This window comes from Lagopus muta, chromosome 9, assembly GCF_023343835.1.
Source record: "Lagopus muta isolate bLagMut1 chromosome 9, bLagMut1 primary, whole genome shotgun sequence".
Classification (NCBI taxonomy): Eukaryota; Metazoa; Chordata; class Aves; order Galliformes; family Phasianidae; genus Lagopus; species Lagopus muta.
In genome coordinates, this window is record NC_064441.1 from 6943297 (window position 1) to 6964474 (window position 21178).

General features: G+C 37.6%; 1 long non-coding RNA gene across 9 annotated transcripts in view; it reads left to right on the top strand.

Moving 5' to 3' along the window:
• LOC125697614 (uncharacterized) overlaps positions 1 to 21178 on the top strand; it is a 249144-nt gene that overhangs the window by 32047 nt on the left and 195919 nt on the right. The window contains exon 1 of one of the 9 annotated variants that reach the window (XR_007378879.1): positions 9171 to 9298. The exons of 6 other annotated variants lie outside the window; for them this stretch is intronic. This is a non-coding gene — a long non-coding RNA (uncharacterized LOC125697614). Of the gene's footprint in view, positions 1 to 9170; positions 9299 to 10521; positions 10592 to 21178 lie in introns of those variants that run through there. 2 more of the 9 variants (XR_007378878.1, XR_007378880.1) reach the window with 2 other exon arrangements.

Sequence of the window (21178 nt, forward strand, 5' to 3'; positions counted from 1 at the left end):
TTCCCACCTGGCTTTTTAATGAGCATTGTGGTTGTCAGTTAGGGTTGGGACAGTAATGCCAATGCATTATGATACTGCTATTATTCTGGTGTCATTTAGAGTATTATTGTGAACCTTTAGAACTGTTGCATTAGTAACATTCCCGATGCACCATCCGTTGTGAATTTGGTGGAGTCAGGCTTATAGTGCAGATAAAATTACTGTACAGCACAAACTGTGATAAAGGACGTTTATTTTTTAATAAGCAGGTTGTTCACTGTGAATTCATAGAACATCTGCAAAATTTTCAGAAGCTTCTTTTTGTAATTTTGAGCACTGTTTGGGTTTTCATTTAGCCATAAGGAACAAGTAAATGATTTTGACTGTGGACAACAAACTTTTAGCATTATATACAAGGTAGTACAGAAAGAGGTGTTCTTGTAGAGTGTTTTTAGGCTTACTTGTAAAACTTTTATTGGAATCTTTTCTCTTATAATTAGTGCATGTAATCAATTTCAGTCTGTCTAGTAAAATCAATTTTAGTCTGTCCAATAAGAATGCTCAGGACTTGAGTCAGTATTTTCATCAAACTAGTCTTTAATCTTTTCAAATTTCTTATGGTATGCATTGCTATCCAGTGAAATTGTGTGGTACAGATACTATTTTAAAGAAATATTTTCTACCAGTTTTATTCTTTTCTTTAAAGTAGAACAAAATCTCTGGAGGACCATGTTGAAATTCACTGTACAGTGTAAGTAATGTGGCCATCATCCAGTCATCACTGTCTCAGAAGCTCAACAATTTCATTCTTCCTTCAACATCCAAGGGGAGAAAAACAGGAACAAATGTTGTATTGGTAGTTTTGTTGGTTAAAGGAGGCATTCTAAAAATCATTCATTATTTACCTATTATTTTCACGTATTACTTGGAGACCATAAAACTCATGGCACCAGGGGACTGTAAGTCACAGTCTTTTGATTTGTGTTTAATAAGGAGGACCTGAGAGACACTCACAGATTTATTTGTTGCCTCGACGACTTCAGAGCCTGTGCTTGTAATGACATACCAACAGCAACATGAAATTAGCTGGTTCTTTCCTCTCTTTGTAGTTTGTCCTTAGGCCTAGAAAGCTGTCAGAACTGTGAGAAAAAGGAGGGGTCTGTTTACTGTCCGTATATCTTTTTTCAAATAGAAGATTAAGGAAGGCTGGTTTTCTGGGTAATGTCAAAATAAAGACTGTTCGTCATGGCTGTTTGAGCCTGTCACATGCTTTGGAAATGTTCTTAGGACACAACAGTATTTTCTTAACCTAGGTACCTTGCAGACCCACAAACTCAATTTAGTAAAGTCAGTGAAACACTTTTGAATCTACTGGGTGGTGGTGTGACTGCATGAAGAGCTCTTGAAATGTGGAGCCACTTCTAAGGTTAATGCTTGCAGTGCGAATAAGATCATCGCTGCCTGCTTTGTGGTTGGCAAGATACTTATTAGGAAATCTCATTCTTCTTTATTTAAAAAAATAGAATTGACTAAAAAAAATAGACTAAGTTCCATCATGACGCCATGGTTTGATAGAGCTGGTTTGATGGCATCTCTCTGAATGTAAGTAATTGAATATTATTGACTTATGCATGCAGAAAATATAAAGATCCTTGTGCAAATATGCCCCTTTTTAGATAAGGGGAGCAGTGCCTTCCGAGAGCTCTGTCTGATCTATCAGTTATTGTGCTCTGATGCTTCCTGTTTCTTCTGCTCAAATTCTCTTATCGAAGCTCTGCAGCGCAATATTGCAGGTGCCTGTCAAGTCTAACAAGTAACATGAGATTCCTTGTGCATGCAGGTAATAGTGCAAGTCAGGAGCATCAAGTGACTGAGCAGCAAGTATGTACTACAGGGAAATTTGGAAATTATTTTGTTGAACAGGTGTGCAGATTACTGACTGCAGAATACCTGGGAAATGTTCTGATTTTCCCCTTCTTTCAGCATGTTCTGAAATACTTCTAACAGCAGACAGAAGCTGTCCTCAATGTGAACTTGTCTCAAGCAATATCTGGGGCAGAGAACTGAGATCTCACGTACATTTTGTATGCATTTGATAATGTTCATAGCTTAAAGCCATCTTGAAGTTAGCCTTCTTTTGAGGGTTTTTTTTTAGCCAAATGTGTGTAGTCTGTTTATTGGAAGACCATAGCCTGCCTGTGGGAGGGAGATGCATGAGGCTGTAGGCAACACGTAAAATGGGCAAAGGGAATTGTCAAGTCAGTGTAAGCTGCAAATTGATTTATAGCAGTAAAGTTAAAATGCATTTGATTAAAAACAGAATATGCCACATCTTTTTGGCTTGCTTTCAGGAACTTATCTTGTGATATCAGCTTATTATAGATAAATGAAAAAGGGAAATTATGAAAAGTAGCTGAAATACACAGATTGAATGTTTGGGTGGGAGTGAAAGAAGGAGCTGCTGGGTTGGAACAGATTCCTTAAGATCTGTCACATCATACCATTAAAATAAAGAACTAGACATACTAATTTCAAAGGGATATTGTGTAAAAGTTGGAAGATATTAACACAGTACAATATATTGATGGATTCCAAACTTATGGTTCACTGTGTGTATTACACATCCGTAATTACCTTAGATACCAAAATATTTGCCTTGTGTGCTGAATTGCTTGTAAAGGGAGTGATTACAATAGTACTAGAAATTTTTGATTTCATCAGCTTGTACATGTGTCATTTCTTTGGATGTTTCCCAGAATGGATTGATTTCTGATCAGATCTGCGTTACATTTAGAGCTTAAAAACAAGTATGTACTTCAACATTGTGGATGAAAGGGCGGGATGTGTAAACTATCAAGGTACTGTTATTTTTACAGCAGCAGGCCATAAAGCTGTGTAGCTCTTTTCCAGAGCTGTGTATTTGGTCCTAGAAATTCAGGTTACTGCCTGGTTCTCCCTGCTGTTGTATCAGGTGGCATCATTATTTATACCTGTGCTTGCAATGCCCTACCTTCCCATTTTATTGCAAAGTCCTTGAACACTTAAAACGGGGTTTTCTCAAGGTATCACAAACCTGAATTTTCTGCAGTGAAGAATTAGTTTTGGTGTATCATTAAAAGGCATCTTTCACTTGTTCTTCCGTTCCTATGGTATGTTAAAAATTGTGTTGTAGAACAAAACCAAATCTTTAATTTTTTTATTTTTTAAGAAAAGAAGAAATAGGCCTTCTTTTTACTAGTGAGATTCTGATAGATGTTTTACAAAGCCTGTGAATTCCAAAGCTTAGACTGCCATTGTCTACTCTTAACCTGCAGTGCCAGTAAAGGATACAGTGTCAGCCTTAACTCTGCATTTTCCTGGCTTTTGTCACTTGGTCATAATACAGGTAGTTATTTTTGTCTAGAAATAATAGCTAAAAATGAATTTTGCCTAGTAAAATTTAGATGACAAGTAAGTCACAAGTTCACTGCAATACTAATGTATGTCATCTTTAAAAGAAGCATAATTTTGAGTACTTGTTAGCTACTGTCTAGAGGTACAGAAATATCCTCACCTCTTGCCTTTTGACAAGAAACTATATTGTAAGTTTTAGATGTAGGCTAATGAGAGAGGCAAAAACTTCTAGTTTTTACAGAGCATGAATTAAATATGACATCACAACAAGGTTGCTTTATGGCAAACTAAAAAAAAAAAGCAAAGCAACAGAAACTACGGAAGGAAAAACATCTTTCTACTGGTATGCAGTCATTAGAAATGAATGAAGGTTTGTGTAAAAGGTTCACAGACAGCTGATCACACATGATCATATCTTCAGTGATCACAGTTGTACCTGGGCAACCTTATTTTGCCCACTTAGACCTGTTTTGCTAACTCTCCCTGATCCTTCTCATTAATCTCATCCTAACTGAGGTTGGGGCAAACTGTAAGAAATCTGAGACTTGAGTTCTGAGAGAAGGATGCAGATGTTACTTTAGCTAACCAAAGGAGTAATTTTGGCTACTGCTTCCGTGAGTCAGTCCACCTTCTGGCCTGTTGGGAAGCTTTGTTTGCTTTCTCCTCTGCAAACTGTAGTTGAATCCTTTGTGAGAAAAGGAAAGGAAGCAGAAGGCGTCTCACAACTCAGGATGGCTGCTGCCTTCTTCAGCTCTAAGCTGGTCTCTATTGTTTCTTGTCTTTTTACTTTCCTGCTTTGCTCTATAGCTGCCATACAGCTCTGTCAGGAACAAGTATGACTATGGGAAAAAATATGTAGTTCTGGGGCTGGGTAAAAGTAGGTGATTGGGAAAGGCAGAAAGCCTTTGTTTCTGGGCAGGAAGATGGGCATATGTTAATGGATTTACAATGCTTTTTCAACTCCAGAACTAAATAGCCTGCAAGTACAGGCCTCAGTTAGGAGCCTGTGCAGCACAGTTAAATAGGATAGTTGAACAGTGGTAATTTTATTTCTATTATGGAAGTACAGCTGCTCTGTGAAAGCAAGTATAACCTGCTATAACCTTGGTTTTGTTTAAGTTGTATTTTTGGATCTTTCTTGTCCAGCTATAATACAGACAAAATCAAATCCTACATCGCAGTTCTGTTCCTATCAGCATTTAGCAGAACTTGTAAAATAATGCATGTGTGTAACTGTTTTTCCACTGGGTAATCTGTGTAAGTCTAACTCTGAATTGAATTTGTAGTCAGGGAGTAGGTGTGGGTCAGGGCCTGATCTGCACTGTCTCAGGTGAGAGCTTTCTTCTCCCCATGGAAATATGGTCCTCTCTGGTTTGTGGTGCACCGTACAGCCAGTTAGCACATCTGGGATAAACCACCTCAAACAAAGGAAAATGTTACTTGCACAAAATTGGGACAGCGCCCTAATGGCTGAGATACTGTGTAAACAGGAGCATTGGCACCTCTAGCACCATCTTGTGTTTTTCCTTTAAATGAAAGGGGAAGAGAGGCTTGCCAGCTGCATCACAGGATGACTTGTCCTACAGGTATGGCAGGCATACTCTGAATGTGCCCCTGGACTGGTCCTTTTGGAGATGTAGCCAGAACGGCTCCTTATCAGGCATATCGAAGAATAAGAGATGATTTTGTTTAGCCCTCATTTTGTGTCCAGAGAATAAGAGGAGATTTGCCAAAACCAGGAAAAAATGCTGGCAAATCTTCTGCAGAATTCAGTTGTCTGCCAGTTAAATTCCATGCATTCAGTCTATCAGATTCAATTCTTCTAGTAATCTGGGACATAGTGCTTGGCTACAGTGTGGTTTTGTGGTTATTCTCTGTTCTTAATTTGTTTTATATTGTTCACTAAGGCCCAGATTCATTGAAGGACTTCTACATTCTCGGCTCACTTTTTAAATATACCTTTAATTTTGTAGGTCTGATTTTAGGATCTTCATCCTGTGGGCATTGTGTCCTGATACTGAAGTCACTGGAGTCTAAGGCTGTCTGTGGAGGAGAATAAGGAAGGTCATATACAATGCAGATAGTCTGTGTATGTGAGATCAAGAATCACCATGGTTACCTAGTTGGCATCCTACTGTCTTTTTTTTTTTTTTTTTTAATATATGAACAGATGCAGGTCCTAAATCTGTAGCATAAAACAGTTTTCTTTGTGAAGTAATGATAGGAGCCTCTTCTGTATCTATTTCTTTGCAGCAAGCGTATGTCCAATAATCTCAGGTAGCACTGGTGAACAGGATATGCCAGAACTGCTACTGGTCTCCCACAGCATGATTTTTCACCTGTACATTGCTGCTAGTAAAATGAGAATTTGTTTGCTATTTTGTTTACTTTTTTTTCCATGTGAAATATCTATTGTCAGCAGCACGTTTTCAACTTTTTTTGTTGGCGGTTGGAGGTTTTGTTTGTTTATTTGTTTTTTAAATGGGAACTTACATTTCATCCCACAGTGGTTAACTGCTGTCTGGTTGTTAAGCCTTTGTAACATTAGGTAGGAGTGACTGCTCAGTTCTCTAGAAGGAGGAATATTTCAGGATGAAGTGATAAAGCTCCAACTTTGATGGTTGCACCTGGAGCCTGTTCTGACATGTCACTCAGCAGCTCATGGCTTTTAGTGACTGCTGAATGCTGAAGGGGAAAGTTTTTCTAGCGTAGTAAGTGTTCTTGTCCATCATGTACTCTGCTCCCAGCCACATCACAGTGGCAGTGTGGTTGTACAAACAGCCACGTGAGTCCTTATCCGGGCTAAATTGCTCAGTTACTGCTAGACCAAATTCTGGAGAAATAATGTAGTTTTTAACTTGTGTTTAAGTACCAAAATGCTGATGTGTATCTATAGAAAGTGGGGCACCAAAATGAGAGGTAAGAGCTGAGCTGCCTTTGTATATGGGAGATATGTGCTACAAGCATTTCTTCCAGCATAAGTGATAAATTTCACTTTTCCAGTGGCAGCATAGCTTAATTTAGTAACTTTATCTGTGACGTGGATTTTAGGTCACCTTTCTTGCCCATAGTTGGGAGGGGCAAAATGATTCAACAGAAGTGGCATATTTTGGAATTTATCCTTAACTGCTTACAAACTGATGTTTTACTGATCCTATTCTGTCTCAGCTAACTTTACTACTTGCTGCAGTTATGCTGTTGGTTTTATGCTGTTACACTTACTTAGACTCAGTTTAAAAACTCAGTTACACTCAGTTAAAAAAAAAAGTGTTATTTCTTTTAAAAGAAGAAATCTGTGAGATATTGTAGCCATCTAAAAGGCAAGTTAATAGAAGGAAAGTTTTTTTTCAGCTTGAAAGAAGAATCTAAATGCTTTGGATCAGATTTTGAGTAACAATTGCTCGGGAAAGAGGATAGTCATGTAAACTAGAGGGTGAATTTTTAATAGGGAAAACGATGCTGGAAAACAACCAATAAGAATGTGGGCAGGTAATGAATAATTAGTGATCATATTTAAATACCTATTTTTTGCTCTGTTCATATCATTTTATGTTGTGCCTTTTGCCAGGATTTTGCACATTAAGATTGCCATGTATTGCTCAGTATTGTTAATACGCAAAATCCTGGCAAAAGGTTGACATTGTAATGGCTCTAAAGGACCCATTTCAATGTAAATCCTGAGAGTCTATCAATGTGCAGGGGATTTATGTGGGTGAGTCCCATTAATGGTAATGGGACTTATGTGCGTAAATCTCTTCTGCATTGATGGGAAAATAGACTCCTTAGTATGCAAAGTCTCATTTGAAATCAAAGAGCATTTGCATAAGATCCATACATAGCATGGGATTCCGTCTTAAAAACAGTATGACAGGAAGATAGCACACCTTAACTACCTTTGTGGATAAATATTAAGGCAAAAATGCATAATAGAAATAATGTGGTTTTTCTTTTTTTAATTAAAAAGAAATAGGAATGCTTACACAATTGTCCCCAACTATTAGAAGCCAAATTAGGTGTTCTTTTGCTAATATGGTTGATTGCTTTCTATATGAGTGAAAAAATAATGATGTGTAGTTGTGGAACTAATCTTCTGAATTTCCTCATGAGATTTTGGATGTCTTAAAGACTACAAGCTTAGCAGTTGTCAAAAGATCTTTGCTGTCCCTGTTTTACTGCAGTTCTCAAAGCCTGCTGTTCTAACCCTCTCAAGTAAGATTCTAAAAATTATATGCTCCTTAGAATATTCCAACCTGTGATACAGAATGATTTCACTTAATGATGAAACCTATCCCTAATGAACGTGTATGTGCAAGCTGGATGGCATCACAGCGTCGCAAGTTGAGCTGCCATGTGGCACGTCTGAAAACAGAATACGAGAACGCTGCTTTCCAGCAGGTGTCACTGTTGGCAAATGTAAAATTAAAACTGCGTTTATCACAGCTTGTGTAAAGCTGGAAAGGTTTGGGATGAGGCAGTGCACTTTGCTCTGGTTTAGTCTCCTCCATGCAATGTACAGGTGCTTTATTTGTTACTCTATCTGGTATATATTGGTAACTTCAGGGAGGTTCAAGTGGATGTGAATATGTTATGGCAAAATAATAGTATTGCCTGGAAGATACCTAAAATAGCTTAATTTCTTCTTTGCTGCCTGGCATCCAGATTTGCAGCATTATTTTTAAAACTGCTGTGCATATAAATGCAATTTAATTATTTTGCTATTTATGCTTTTGGAGAGGATGAAGAGTTTGATGTCCTTTAGAACATGAATGTAGCTACTTAATACCTGTTTAGAGTACTGGGGACTGTGAAGGTTTCATCTGTCCATAAGAGGAAAATCTGTGTTACATCTCATGTGTCACCTCACCTTATGAATTAGAATGAATGATTTCAAGGATACCTCAGAATGAGGAGCCCTCCAAGGGGAAAAGCGAAAGTTGAATATGTTTTAGAAGTGAGGATATCTGTCTTTAGTGCTCAGAATGAATTTAATTTTTGCCAGTATTGATATAATGTTGTTTAATCAAGGATTTTTTTTGATTTTATGTTAACTGCTGTTGTATAATCTGGAGAAGAAGGCTCATTGCTCTCTGCACCTACATGGGGGGAGGCTGCAGTGAGGTATGCATCGGCCTCTTTTCTCAGGCAACAAGTGATAGGATGTGTAGCAGTGCTCTTGGGTTGCACTGAGGAGGTTTAGATTGGACATCAGAAAGAATTTCTTCAGGGTGAGCAGTCAGGCATTGGAATGGGCTGCCTAGGGAACTAGCACTTAGGGACACTGTTTGGTGATGGGACTGGGTAGGTTAATTTGAAGGTTGGGCTTGATCTTGCAGGTGTTTTCCTTTTAAATGGTTCTATGATGGATCAAATTCTCACTGATATCAGCAACAGATTTTTTTAATACTGGATAGTATTTCAGTAACTTTGTAAGTCCTTGTTGGGGATATAAGTACATCACACACAGTACAATCATATTAGTAGTTAATTTCTTTGTTGGTTAAAGGACAACTTTCCTGCTTTTTTTGAGGGTGTGGGGAGGGAGGTGGGAACATGCCATGTAAGTAAAGAGTCTACAGCTGTAACATGGGAGGGGAAAACAGCATGCATGATTACAGCACCTGGTTTCACAGGTAAACTTAATCAGAGAGCCAGGTATCAGCTGAGCTCTGTTCATCCAGCAGCAATTAGTCCACCTCAGCTGTGAAGAATTTAGCTAAACTCATCAAGAGTATTCTGGGAATAGGGATGATAGGAAAAGCTGTGTTTAGACTTCATGCCTTACAAACTGAAGCGGGGGCTGCTGGCGTTGCCTTCTCTCAACAGGGTCTTTGGGGTGACAATCTGTGCTTGGGAAGCTCTGCCTCGCTACAGGGTGATGGAGAAGTGCTGCTTCACTGCTACCTATGTCTCCAAAGGTGTTGTTTGGGTAATTTACCTGATGATGGGTTTTATTTATTTATTTATTGAATACTTATACAAATTTTACTCCTTTAAGTAACTTCTGCTCTAGAATCTGACTAAAGTTTTATTAAACAGCAATTAGTGAAGAAATAAGGCTGTTACAACGACAGTTTGTTAGAGAATACTGTAATAATGCACAATAACATGATTAAGGTTTTCTGGGTATCTAAAGCTAGGAAAAAAATCAGGGTGTTTCAGGATCTGATATTTTAGTAACTAAGTTGACCAAAAATCAACAGGTTCTGGTTTCTGAAGTCAAGACTAATTGTGTATGCTAGATTTGCCATATGAATAAGCGTATGCTGGTGAGCACAGCTCTAATGCTTTGTTATTAAATGTTATTGAATGCATGTGTTCATTTGCTTCCCCTAAAGTAATATTGGCTGTTGTTTAATTTATGGCGTTGTGAATTAAAGAAGTCCCTCACACAAAAGCTTTTTTGTTTGTAATGAACGCACTTAAATAAGTCAAAATCTTGCAGCTAAGAAAGCATAGTGTTTTAGGTTCTGCAAGTATTAACATTATTGAGTTTTATCAGTGAACTTTTACTTGTGCCTGTCCTGATGGGAGCAGGATTCTCAGTCTTTGCAGGATCTAGTTCTACATGGTTTTTTTAGACTTCTTTTTTCTAGGGTATTCCTTTGTGCTTCTTACAGTATATTGTGTCTTAAGGACAGAGAAGCTGTTGTGTTCAGAATAAAGAGGTAAAGAGGTAGGTAGAGGAGAACTGCTGCTGATTTTGGTGCATTTTGGAATTCTGCACAATACTTATCAAGAAAAACATCAACATGTTTTGAAACATCAGAGTCAGCGCTGAAACCATTCTGGAAACATAACAGGCCTGAGAAACATGGAGTTCACAGTGTTCTGAAACAGATGCAGTGTGGAAAAGATGCAAGCTTTGGTTAATCAGCATGGAATGATAAAAAGGACGAAGGGGAAAAGGAGTCTCTGAATGTGACAACTGTGACTTCTGGATTATAACTGCTGCTCTCAGCAGCTAACAGTAGAATTACATCTTCAGATGCTGCATAGAAACTGTTGAGTCATGGCCTGAACCACTGATTGAGCACATGGGGAGAGGATTTGGTCATCCCTAGGAGCACAGGTGAAGGCAATTCATCTGTGCAATTGGAAGGGGTGGAGGCTGGCCTCATTAGACCTCATTTAAGGGCTGACTGCCACTGGGCAAGAATCTCTTTCTGGAGATCCCTCTTTGGTGAAGCTTTCTCCTGTGAACCTAGAATCTTCTGGTGGGGTGAGTGATTTTCTTCCCTTCCTTCATAGCACCCTTCTGTTGTGCCTATCCTTCTATCGTCACACCTCTGTTGTAATGTCTTTCCCATTGTATTGATCCGTCCAGTTGCTACAAATGCCTACCCATGGCCTACCAGGAAGCCGCTGTAGTCCAACAGGAGGAAGTAGTTGGTCAGATTGTATGTGGTGGTTTAAGAAATCAATACATGAGGTTTAAAATGATTTTTTTTTAAAATGAACCACTGTCTGAATGCATTCTGGGATGGCTGAAATTCTGCTAATGGAAAACAATGCAGAATAATACTCTGATGCAGTAGTAACAACCAAATGCATTTCTCCATTCAGTGGAGATGATAATGACACAATTATCTCACAATGCAAAACAATCAGTGCAGTAAGTAAATATCTGTAAACTTATTTTATGTAAGATAAACTAATTAGGCATTTTTTTTTCCCCTTTCATGAAGTAGAATGATAAATGGATTGAACCTCTGTGCTTATTTCAAAATTAAACTGCTTTTTGACTTCAGTTTGGAACAGTGTACTTGGTATTGTCAGCCCTTTTACGTTTCCTCAGTAAGTAAATTATGTATGTGTGCTCCTATCAGGTATACCACTACACTGGAAAAAGAATTGGGTGTTGACCAAGAGTTTGCTTGGTCCGGTTAGGTCCAATGTCGTATAGAGTGCAACTCAAGTAAAGGTTTGGGCCGGCTTGCTTTCTTCCAAACTGCTTTTGTATCCAGATCCTGAGAAAATCTGATGTGTTTTAAAGAAAGGTTTGCTGACTAAGTGCTGTACATATAGTTGCATGGGATATCTTCAGTAAGTCCTCTAAGCAAGTTTTATGATGGAGATGAGAATTATTTATTAGAATGGCTCTCAAGCTGTACATAAGAGGTTTCTTAGTACCTGGATTATTTATCTCATTTATTAGTAGTCTAATAGCTTGCGCAGTTTTGGTACATCTCTGGCACACTGTGTGGTTTGACTTCTCAAAACTCTTGACTGTAAAACCAAATCTCTTTGTAACTTTTGGTCCTTAAAAACATTTGTTGTTCTTTGAGCTGTGAGAAAATTATGGCCCCATTTGGCCATGTGATTGTGAAAAAAGTTGTACTGATAGCTGCGTCAGTCTTCCTTGTCATAGTTACTTTACAGTTGCTCAACTAAGGACTTAGAATCTTGTTGCTTTACTGCTTTTACATCTTTGCTTCAATGTACTGATAAATTGACTGGCAAGTAAAATTTGCGAACACTGTTTTTTTGCTTTTGTCGTCAGTTGAAGTGAAGTTGAAATTGGAAAGGAGAGGGAACATGAGAAGTGCTCCTGCTGTAACTTCCAAATCTATTAATACAAGCAGTTTATAGAGAAAGGCCAGTGGGTTTATTAAAGAAAAAAAGCCTTTATATAAACATCTACATATGTTCAAAAGTTTTAAATTAAATTACATATCTTTTCCATTTCTAGGCTCCTGAAGATTTATAAATTCTTTTTCTTCTTTAAATAGTGTAAACAAATTTAGTAGTTAGTGTTGAAAGGCTGTTAAAAAATACTTGAAATAACGTGACAATCTCTTCTTTACAGTATAGTAATAGTAGGTCGTTAATTAGCTACACAAATACTGAGGTTGTAGTTAGGATGGTTCTGAGTAGGAGGTGATACTGACGTGCTGCCTATTTCACAACAGATGATATGCAGTGCATGTTAATTCCAGTTCTTAAAAGAAAACTTTCCATCATGCTAAAAAGCTCTTATTTTAAAGGGTGAAATCTTTCTTACAAATGCTAGCTTTATGAAACATGTCTATGAAAGATACTACTATATCTGGCAATGAGAAGAATCATAGATGTGTGCTTAATAAGGATCACTATTTAAAAGTTTTTTTAAAAAAAAAAGTTAAGCATCAGTATAAATTAAACCAAATGCCAATGTCTATAAATTCTCATTAGACTAAAGTAGCTAAAAACTTGATACTCTCTTTCCATCCATCCTCCTCCTTTTTCTTTCTTGAGCATGAGTTACTTAATGAGGTTCATTGGACCTGATGTCCCACATCACATTTGTCAAGAAACCCAAGAGGGAGTTCGGTTTTTATTTTCCCATGTGGTCTCAGCACAAGAGTCCTTCATATTAAGTTGGACTTCTTTTTTTAGTTTTGTAGTAAAGTTTAGTTTGGTTTTGTGGGTGGTTTATGAGTTCTGCTGCCTGGGGACCTCTGGTGCTTCTGGGAGAGTCAAAGCTTAGAAATTGACCTAGATGTTTACTTGATTCAGTAGGCAGCACACTGTTATCCAGTTACTGCTATCAAGCTATGGGAGATTAGTGGCATCGTATTGTTGTACTTCTGTTTACATGATCTGCACGCTCTTCACAAGCAACGCTCTAGCAGTATTTGTAGTTGTGTCTGAAATTCAGTATGTGTTAACTGTATATTCCAGTGATGATTAAATGCTTTTAGATGGTTGCGTATAATATTTACATGTAACAGATTTGGTAAGATCCTCCTATGGGTTGCTGAGTGCTGTAGTGTGTTAGCGAGAGAAACAGTAGTTACTGTCCTGCTGTCTTTTGGCATTGTGTTCTGATTTTTAAATGTCAGATTTCTTTTTTTTTTCTGCTGCTTTTGTTTTTGTAAGTCACTGAATTTGATTTGTTTTAGGGAAGTGTTTGTAGTCATAATTGAGAGATATTAAGCTTGGTGTTAATTAAACAAATTGATGTGAAAATCTGACTAAGTCCTGAGAGGGTTAGATTTTCCCATCTGTGAGAGATCAGAAATTTGGATGATGTGCAAGTTAGCTGCATGAGCTAAAGGAAGTCACAATAAAAACGTGATGTATTTCTAAATTCTAATAGCAAACTCTTTATTGGACCTGAGTGGCTTTATCGTACTATGAGTGTTAAAAAAACTAGATACTGAATGTAGTGGAGAGAGACCAGGATCTTCCTTTTCTATGGAGAATGGCAATCTTTTATTTTTGGAAGAATGAAGAAGGCCTTTTTGCACACCCTTAGGAAAGTCCTAGAAAGTGGCACTCTCCCTATATAAGTTCAATGTGCCTTTGGAGAAAAGCAAGGAAGGATATACAGGCAATAACTTTGGATACGTGTTGGTGTTTAATCAGAAACTTGTTTTCAAGTGATACTCACTGTAGTGTCTGAACAGATCTGTTCATTTGTAGATTAATTTCCACATTTTTTTTCACTGCTGTTTTCAGCACAAATTGGTTCAAGACCAACTCGGATGTTTTGCTTTGGGAAATATTAGCTGACCACCTCCAAAGTTTCTTGTGACCTCGATCATTCAGTGATTTCTGTTCCAAGTCCATTTTTGAGTGTGGTACACTAGAGGCACCTCTGGAGATGGGGTCTGAAATTATTTCTAATATCCTAATCCTTACTAACAGAGAACTCCTTTATTATGTGAGATTTTGACTTTGAGGCCTCTAAAAAGGAATAGAGAGAGTTGATTTTCTTTCAGTTGATGATATGGAACAACCAGGTTGTACTATTTAGATTTATTTTATAGAAAGCATAGAAACTGCTTGTTCTGACAGCTTTGGAATCCTAGGAACAAGAAAGTTTGTTTGTTTTACACAGAAAGAACCTTTTTTTCAGCTAACTGTTCTGTGTGGATTGATACACAGTATGAAGTGAATACTGAGTGTTAGTAACACCTACTCCAGTGACATAAATTCAGATTACAAACTTAGCATGCTTCTCAAGTATGTTATGATGTCACGTACTTGAGGAGATGAACACAAAGAGAGCTGTTTGGTATAAGAACTTAAAGGCGTATAATAGTTGTTATTTTTTCTTTGACTGTTCTTGTAGTAAAGATAGAATGCTCCCTGGAAAGGTGGACCCCTCAAGAATTTGTCATGACCAAGGCTGTTTACAGAACAGCAAGATTTGTACCCTGCAGCCTCTTAAGTTGTACCAGGTCTACGTAAGGTTACCTGTTTCTAGCATTTGTCCTGGGGAGTCAGTGGCACAGACCACCAGGAGAACTCCAGGTAGTTTATTGTTCTTTCATTGGTAGAAACTTCCAATGTAAACAGTAGAGGTGGCAATTTGGTAATTTAGTCAAGGCCTCAGCTGGAATAGCTTAGCTGACATGCTGCTTTCTTATTAATTGTTACTTTTATTTACAGATACTGAGTCTATAATTACAGTGCATTTTAGTTTTTCAACCGCTTCTGCTACTTACAGACCTAAATTATTTGCTTTATTCTTTTCCTCCTCTATAGTTGTTTGAGAAGAAAACTCACAAGAGAAATACTGGTTTTCTTGCAGGAAAATGTTCTTCAAGTGTCTTTGAATTGCCTGGAAAATCTGGAAGTATAATTTTGAAAATGTAGAGATGAAAAACAAAAATCCTTCATATCACATAGGATTTTTCACTTGCTTAGGGAGTATTAAAACGTTTTCTCTGGGAATGTTTATCTTGGTATGTTAGTCAGTCCCTTATATGTAGAGCATACAGTTAGTTAATGGAGAAAGTTACAAGACTTGAACCAGACATAAAGGTCTTAAAGCATAATCTTTTCTATGATGAGCTTAATGTTTTATAAAAAGCAATAACTGTATAATCTCAAGCATATATGGTTAATAAGGTCAGTTTTGATGCTAGGTGTACTAAAGGCATTTACAAGTCTATCAAATATTTTACAGTGTATATTCTTGGCTATATAGAATTTTAAAAGATTGATATTACATCAGTGTCTGTTTGGAGAAGAACCTGCGTAAAATTGAAGTACTACAATGAAAATATCCACTATTTCAGTTAATTTCCTCATTTATTTGGAATTAAGTTTAAATATTTTTAAAGAGTCCTTGAATGGTTTGTTGATTAGAAACTAATGTAACTCCTTGTCTAAGATAAAACACCAAACAGGCAGCAGCTGCTGGTAATTGGTGCAAGTAATTGTAGAGCCAATAAGTTGAAGAAGTGCTTATTAAAAGAAACTGCCTTCCTATCTGCCTGCAAGTTCAATTGAGTAATGCACTCTACATGTGGTCTGACGGTAGGTAAATTATACACCTGATTTAAAAACACTCCATCCATAAGAGCTCCTACTTTGCTCATCCATAAAATTTTTACTTTCTTCATTGCTAACTACTTGCAGCAGCATATGGCATAATATCTATCAAATTAGGTTTTGAGGACATCTTAGGCTGGCTCCCTGCTGACTTGAAATGTGCTTAATGCATATTGCAGTGGCTTTAACCCGTTGAGTGCCCGTAGGATAGGCTTCGTGCTCTGGATGTGTGAATGCCCACGTGGCCTCACAGATGTGTGGCACACCCTGCTGGTCTGCTGGCATTCCAGCAGCAGTGGTGCATCTGCCCTGAGATGGCTATTTCACAGTCATTGCTTAAAGCTCATCTTAAAGGAGCTTCAAGGCCAGAGAGTGCTGGGTTTAACTGATAAAAGTAGAAGCATCTTGAGAGGATGGGTTGTTACTGAAGCTTAAGAAAATAAATGAATAAATAAGGTATGCTATACCTGTAGCATAGAAGTTTGTATGTGACTTGTTCTGAAAAAGATCTGTTAATTTAATGGTGACGAGTAATTACTTGATGTGAAATCTTGACAAAGACAAGTGAGTTTCTGTTCATGTTCATAAAAACTTTGGACTGCTCCTAAAATAACCAAAACTTTTTTTCTCTCCGCTACGAATATTTCTCAGCTTAAAGCAAAGCATTCATAGTCGTCCTTTCCTTTAAAGAAACTTCAATAAATATAATTGTCTGCAGGACTGAAAATGTTTTGGTGTGCCTTCAACTGTTGAAGTGATGTACCATGGCTAAAACCTGTGGAAGATCTACTGTGAGCATCCACTAGGCTGACAGTTGAGTGCTTGGGGAGGAAAAAGTAGAAACGTCTAGTTCAACAGCAGAGTCATTTGCATGGTTTCCATAGGGGCTTTGTGAAAACATTCCAAGCGTTATTAGTTGGGTGTGTTGGAATGGAGTTGCTGCGTGGTGTTGATGGTGCTTGAATCATAGAACAGCCTGGGTTGAAAGAGACCTAAAAGATCGTGAATCTCCAGCCCCCCCGCCTCATGCAGGGCCACCAACCTCCCCATTTAATACCAGACCAGGCTGCCCAGGGCCCCATCCACCCTGGCCATGAAAACCTTCAGGAACGGGGCATCTACAACCTCTCTGGGCTGTTCCAGCACCTCACCACTCTCATAGTAAAGAACTTCCCTCTGACATCCAATCTAAATCTTCCCTCCCTCTTAAAGATTAAAAGATGGTGAATAGCAAGAAAGCAGCCTTGCTTGTTCTTGGTCTGTGGGAAGAAATATGCGATTTGGCACACGATTTGTGCTAGAATCTTAGCTTTCTTGATTGCAGAGAAAAAGCAAATGCTAAAGGATCTCAAGAAGTATCAATATTGATAGGACTATGCCCTTTATCAAGTTATTCTTCTATCCATGAGGTTACAAAGAAAAAGCTGTTTGCATATTGCTGGTCAGAATGGTGATGGAAATAAAGCAGCTCAATGGAGTAGTTATACAGCAGAGGGAAGAAAGGACAGAACCTTTTCCATCTGTATACTTCGCTGAGGCGAACTGGGATCTAATGTATTTTGGGAGACTGAAGATGAATTAAGGAATGGAAATATTCCTTAGGAATAAAGTATAGTAAGCTATTAATTAAACCATTTTTCTCGTTAAAATTTTAACAACTTCTCTTTGTGTTCACACACACCATAATGGGAAGGAGGGATTCTTCTCAGCCATTTCATTCAGTAAAAAAATCATTAAATATAAAACCCATTTCACTAAGAACCGGGCTCCCTTTGATGGCTCAGTGTCTTACTTCTGACTGTCCAGCAGTGGATGCCCAAGAGGATGCAAGAATGAGGCTCTCCTGCCACTCCACTTCCTCCTGCAACTTCCCTGGCTTTCAGTAGTTTCACTGTGACAGTTTGAAACAGTAATGTTTTTCGTGTAAACTTCAGTGGATTTTTATCCTACTTTTTCATGTGTTCTGTGAAATATATATTCAGGTTTGTAACTTTTCAACCTTCCCGATCTCTGGACTCTATTGGGTATTTCCACTGGCTTTACAGCATGCTCTACACCTTTACTGGTTTTATTCAATGTATTTTTTGGAAGGGAAAGGGCAAAACTGTGTTTTGTATTTAAGCTACAAAAGCACTGTCGTTTTCTGATTGCTTTTTCTAGCTTGCTCTGAAAAATTCTGTTTACTGTGAGACTGCACTTTCCTCGCCAGTATTTCATTAACTTTTATCCAGAGTAAATTTCATGTGCCTTTCCATTGCTCGCTCATTTGGTACTGTAACAGTCTTCTATAAATTAGGGATTTTTTTCTCATAAATTTTAACTGTCAAGTTTCTTCAAATGCTACAAATAGTTTGGGCCTCACAGCATCTTCATGACCTGCTGTTGCTGACCTCAAACTGCTATGAAAATTATCTGTTCCTTCTTTTGTTTTTATTTTACTGCTATTTCTTTTAGATTCATTTATTATGCATCTGAGAACCTTTCTTTTTCTCTCATGGCAACTTAGTTTCTTTAAAGGACTTTCATGCTGATCTTCACCAAAAACTATTGAATTTCAAGACAATATTTAGGGTTTTTTTGTGTATATAATTGTTGACTTCAGAAATTTCTTGTGTTTTTCAAAGTGTTGCTTCCTTTTACAAAAAGCATACTGATTCTTTACGAGATTTTTGTGTATTTACATATGCATTGTTCAGTTCTTTAAACTCCATTTTATGTCCAAATTTTTGTCTGAGTGCAGCCATTTTGTCTTTGATTTGGTGTTTGCTGTGGAAGTTGAGGAGAGTATGATAATCTAACTTTTTTACATGTTCTGTAACTGTGAACTTCATAGTAGACGTCCATCTGTATGAGGGAAGTGGTACAAGGTTCAAGTCTTTCTGACTAAAAATTATTTGGAGTCCTAAAGATGGCTCAAGAAAATACTCAAATGTTATGCTTATGTTTGCTTTTTGGTATGCTACCTGAGATGATGATAGCTTGATTCAATCTTATAAAAGATAACAAAACTGAATATTTTTACTCTTATTGCTGAATATGAGGAAAAATAATTTACAACTCTTTGATTTCTGACATGTACATAAGCATTTACCCATATTTATGTTTTTTAAACACGTCCTCAAGCACTCACTGGCATTTGATAATTGCAGCCTATGCTTGGATTTTAAGATCTGTGTCAGAACAGGGCTGGGGCTGTTTTGGCAAGGGAAGTCCATGGGTGGTGACCTCAGTTGTGCATAGTGCCAGGCTGTTGCTGCTGCATGGGTACCAGCAGCAAGAAGGGGAAGAAGCAGCAGTTGTTGTTTTGGGCATGGGAAACTACTCTGCTAGTAGCTTCTGCTAATCAGAACCTTCTCTGCTGTACTTGAGTTATCAGGGTGTGTTTTGATACTGTGTATGGAAGTTGTCAATTGTCCTGAAATGTCTACAGCTAATGTTTCGGCAATGTAGAAGAATAAGGAGACCGTGGAGTGAGGAAAAAAAATGTGGGAAGAAAAAAAAACAAACCCAGTGGCTTTAATATTACAGCTTAGTCAGAATCAAGGTAGACAGTCATAAGAGTACATGACTCTATTTGGGCTGTGATAGTCTGGTGTCTTCAGTGTTTAAACAGTGAACAATGTGCAATTCTAAGGTGATGCCCTGTCTCATAAATGGTGTGGGTCAGACTTCCATGATGTAGCTTTAATCAGGTTATTTCACCAAACTTGGCTCCTTCAGTGTGGGAGTTTTGCCTGTTTTAACAACATATGTGGTTATGCAGTGAAGCAGACTGCTCTGGTAGAATTACAGGTGCATAACTAAGGTTTAGCAATGTTAATTGAATTATGCAAGTAATAATGTTTAAAAGAGAATGCTTGTTCAGTCATCAGTAAAATTCCTCATTTAAAATTTCAAGTTCAATTTTACCCTTTTTATTTAAGTGTGGAATGTAGATGATGTATATTTAAGTATCAGTGTGTACATGTGCAGCTTTCATCGATGGTGACTAGACTCCAGTGAGACTGCTGAGTGATTTATGAAGTCAAGAGCTAAAGCACTGTTCAGTATGAGCTGCAACAGAACAATTTAGTTCTTCATTTTATTGTTATGGCTTGGGCAGAAAATGGAAACATATTAATTATTGTAAGAACTGGAAGTTTACTTTCTGATAGCTTTTGAAATTTGCTTTTTATTATCCTCCAGAAATAGTTTAATATCAGATTCTTCAACTGTTGTAATCCTTTAAAAATATTATGTTAAAACAGCCTTAAAAATGTTTCTTTACCTTTAGCAAGGAGTAGATTCCAGGAGGGTGGGGGGGGAGGAATTAAAAGCTGAACTACATATTGAATTTCCTAGGCTGTGTTTCTGCACAGCAATCATCTGAAAAAGTGAGATTTTTTTTTCCCCACTCAAACATGCATTTGAGAGGAATGAGTAGATCAGATAAAAAGCTGAGATTCAATTCAGCTCAACCTTGAGTCACTCTCTGACTCTGTCTCTTTAAAAAGAAAAAAAAACCCAAGGTGGCAAAATCAATACAAACCAATAATAACTTCACATTTGTGGAAGCAACATGAATGGCTCTCCAAAATATTGAGACACATCCAAGTACATTTTAGCAGAGCTGATATTTATCAGAAGTCATTTGCCCTCAAGCAGATGCTCTCTTTCATTGTGCTCCTGTCACAAATGACTAAGATTTATGACAGACAATTACAGCATCTGCAGTTAGCAGCCTTATAATCAGCACCATTATTTAACGATTGGTGCAATAAACTGACTCCTGTTACTGTTTATCAGATATCAGTCAGTTCTGGCTATTTTCTTCAGCTCCCCAAATCACAGTATGGTGCAACCACTGCCTTTTAATGGCTAGTAAGAAGCAGGCACATTTTCACGTTTTGTACAGACTGCTGAGGAAAAGAAAAAGCAACCAATTACATGTATGTATGGTGCCCTCTCATTTGAGATGCCTGTGTATGTAACTATCTCTATACAGTCTGAAGCCTCTTGGAAAAAAAAAAATAACAGCTTTTACTTTTTCAGATAAGAGCTTCTATTTAGGCTTCTGCATGGGGAAAAATGTCTTCTGTTTAAATATTCATGTTTTAAAGAGTGAATAAAATGTTGATATACTGCGGTAGTCATACTCTTACAGCATGAATTGTTTGCATTTGAGGAAGGGGCAATGTAGTTAATTGTTCAGCCTCCTGAATGTTAGGCAAATAACAGAATTGCATTTTCTATTTAGTAAGGTTCTTATCAAAATGAAAAGCTTGACAAAAATGCTGCAGTTGATGTTTTTAACCGATGTCTACAGTGTATATTATGAGGCTTCTCTTAGGGCTGTGTTGTTTTCATTTCCTGGAAACCCTGTGAGAGGGAGCTGGGCATGGTTTGAGCTTCAAGTTGATCTGAAAAGTGTAGCAAGATTTGCTTAAGATTTGCTCCAAAAGCAAAGATGGAATTACATTCTTAGTTCTGTTGTACTTAGATCAGTGAAAGTCAGCCCTTAAGCAAATGTCATTTGGAGCAATTGCTTTACGTGAGTGGGAGA